Genomic DNA, 3,514 nt, shown 5'->3' with positions numbered 1-3,514 from the left:
AGAAATGATTAAAGTGCGAAATGAAATCCACGGATTGGATTCCTGGGGTGCTTTAATTATCCATATCCAAAGATAACAAATTAAAGATCAAATTAACTAATTATGTGATTATGTGCTTATATGTTCTCTTATATGTTTTGTGTGATCCATCCAAATCCTCGTAGAATCTTCCATATCTCATATGAGGGATTCATAGTAGGATATCCAAAGGTACTATCTTAAATCCTTAATGGACTTCTACGTTGTAGTAAAGTCCCTTGGTTTTTAAAGTATTATTCTATAATTGGACCCCTTGAGTGGTCTAGTTAAACAGATTGATTTGAAAATTTGGTTAGGAATATCATGTGATGATATAATTGAAAAGATCCCTTAAGTGGTCTATTTAAGGAGATCGTACGACGGTCTAGTTAAGAAGATCATGTGTTGATCTAGTTAAAAAGATCGTTCGTTGATCTAGTTAAAAAGATCATTTGGTGGTCTAGTCCAGTCGCTTCATGTTTATTCAATTGATTTTCCCCTACGCATTATGAAATGAACTATGTGGACTGTGCAAGGAATTACGTAATTATGGAGGCCTACATAATTATGGAATTCAGTGCACAGAAACCACAGGAAGTTTTGTCATGTTTTAAGATCTATAGTGACAAGAGTAATGATACGAGAGAAGTCTTGGACCTTGACCGATGTCATTTTATCTTACACTCCCCAATTCTGATTTCAAGCACACACAAGTTTCCTATGATAAGTCTTCATGAAAAACGTTCTTTCGTCCGTAGTTCGAAACCCCATGTTTTGTTACTACAAGGACTTCACTTTGAGGGTTGACAATTTCGCTAAAAATCCTAACATGGCCCAGAGTTTTACTTAGGGTTCAATGGATTTATTTGAAAGCGAAACCGTCACAGCTGTCTTCACAAGTTTCCTCTAAAATTAAATTTCGGGACGAAATTTCCTAAAGTATGGGAGGCTGTGACACCTGTGTCATTTCAACCATCAAACAAATGCCAAACAAATGAAATATTGTATTTCATAATTGGGATTTGTAAAAATATGTGTATCGTTTGTACATATCAATTCTTGTCCGATTTCAAGCTCTAAATCGCTTTCTGGAAGGTTATACGCGCACTGATGCGTAAATATAACCAGTTTAACACAACAAACACTCAGTAATAGTGAAATAGGCTTAAAATACCTTAAATAACCTTTACATAACTTAGAAATAAGTTTTGGAAGGTTTGGTGTGCCGAAATCAAGTCTATTCGCTTACAGGGACTAAATATGACAAACTACGAAAGTATGCCAATTTGAACTGTAACGAACATTCTAGAACATGATCATAAGTTACACACACCCTAAATATCCTTTACATAGCTTAGAAATAGGCTTTGAGGTGTTCGGTGTGCTAAAATAAACTTTATGCTCATTCAGGGACTAAAAGCGTCAAAAAGTGCATAAGTTTGCACTTTCGCGCATATCTTACGTTCTGAATATTTCCGGACATCCAAAAATTTATGTAAGCATTAAAATATTTTATTTTAGTGTTTGGCATGATAAAATTTCACTCATCGCTTAATTTGGATCGTTTTTGCGTTCGTTACGACTTTCGACATAATTAAGCAAACAACGCAACCGTACGACCAAACGAGCCGACATCTGAGATATTTTTGAGCATTTTTTTGAGTTCCCTATACTTTAACATCATTTTAGAGCTTTGAAATGAGATTAACGGGGCTTAAAAGTGCCAAAAATCAAGTTTTACAAGTGCATGGACCATTTTTGAAAAATTTCTGACCAGATTCAATGAACCTAGTCTAATTTTGAAATTTTAATGGTTTTAGCACATGGTTTTGCAAACTATGGGCTGATGTTTAATGGTTTTTATAATACCATGGACTCATATTAGGGGCTCCCATGGTTTTACAAAACCATGGGCACATGTGTACGGTTGAGATTAAAGCACGTTATTCGACGAACGATCTTAACGGTTCCATGAAATCTATAAATCCCCACTATGTTTTCATTCATTCCTCACATTTGAATCTGATTCAAGCTCTCTAAGTGGAAGTATATGCTTCCTACCTGAGAGAGAATCGGATCAAATCTTGCGGGGACCTTCTGTAAGTATTCTTTCGTTCTTTTCTTTCGTTTTTCGCTTAAAAGTCAAACGCGTTTGACTTTCTGCATTGACCAGTTTATGGTCAATACGAAGTTCGTTTGAACTTCATAACATGAGCGTAATCACGATGGTTATAGTCCCGAGTGACTATACCTACTGATTACCACGTTATCTAGGCTCAGTGACGAGTCGTAGTTTCGGCCAAAATGCGTATTTACGCGTATTTTGTAACCAAACTACTATAGGATATGAAAACCGTTTGTTTTGATATCAAAACCTGTTTTCTAACTTAACTAAACATGTTTTAGCATGTTTAGCTCGTCACTTTTTAGTTTAGTGCTTGTGTAGAGTCGTAAGTCAAGCGGACTAAACACCCACTTAGACTTTCGAACACGACCCGTTTGGTCGATCATTAGGATCCGACCAAACATGTTTAGTGACCATAGATGTATAGGGAATAACCTTCCGAGGTTATACCTTATGGTCACTTCGTTTAAGTAGTTGTATGATAGGTAGTTTATATGCCTTAGGTAAATTATCAAAATACCCTTTTTATGCATAATTGATATTTAAGCATATGTAACCCAAACATTTGTCACTTAACTGATTATGCAATATAATTAAACATGTTTAGGCATATAATACTTGTCATAGGACTAATTAGGCGGTCCGAACGCGTTTTACGCAAACGACGCGTTAAAGTAGCGTAAGCTACCTAAACGGGTCGTGATGGGTCGTAAGCACTTAGGATAGGTTTCATTTTAGTATGTAAGCCTTGTTAAACCATATCATATGAGTTCCCACACTCATTTGGTTTATGAGACCTCATACTATCCGATCTCCCGATTTAGGTCCGGTTTATTTATGTAGTTATCAATATTAGGTGTCGTTTGATTCCGTGCTCCCTCTAGCTTGCTTGGTAGTTGTTCAAGACTCCTAAGCACTCTCAAGTGAGTACATAGTCCCCTCTTTTACTGTTTTCAATGTTTTGGGGTGAAGCATGTGTACCTATCTGTTATTTTCATGATTTCAAAGTATAATTAATTATACATGTTAATACTTATCTTTTGACAAACTGAATGATTTTTTTTGGTTTAAACACTGATTTTTCAAAGATTATAAAATTAATTGTTGGAATAGTACTTATTTTTGTTCACCAGACCGGTTGGTAGTATGATATAGCGCTATAGGATTTGACACCCCATTCCTGTTGTCATGGAATGTCTGAAACCAATTTGTTTCTCCATCCAAATAGGAATTGCCTTTGTGGTATTTCTATAGTCTCAAATGTGTATTTTGATGCACTAGGTCTGAATGAATTCTTAAATCACATTATTTTTGTATATTAAGTTATACTCCCAAAAGTATAGTTTGATGTGCTCTCATATGTGATATTGT

This window comes from Helianthus annuus, chromosome 12 (assembly GCF_002127325.2).
Source record: "Helianthus annuus cultivar XRQ/B chromosome 12, HanXRQr2.0-SUNRISE, whole genome shotgun sequence".
In the NCBI taxonomy this organism is placed as follows: domain Eukaryota; kingdom Viridiplantae; phylum Streptophyta; class Magnoliopsida; order Asterales; family Asteraceae; genus Helianthus; species Helianthus annuus.
Note: the sequence above shows the minus strand (reverse complement) of the source record.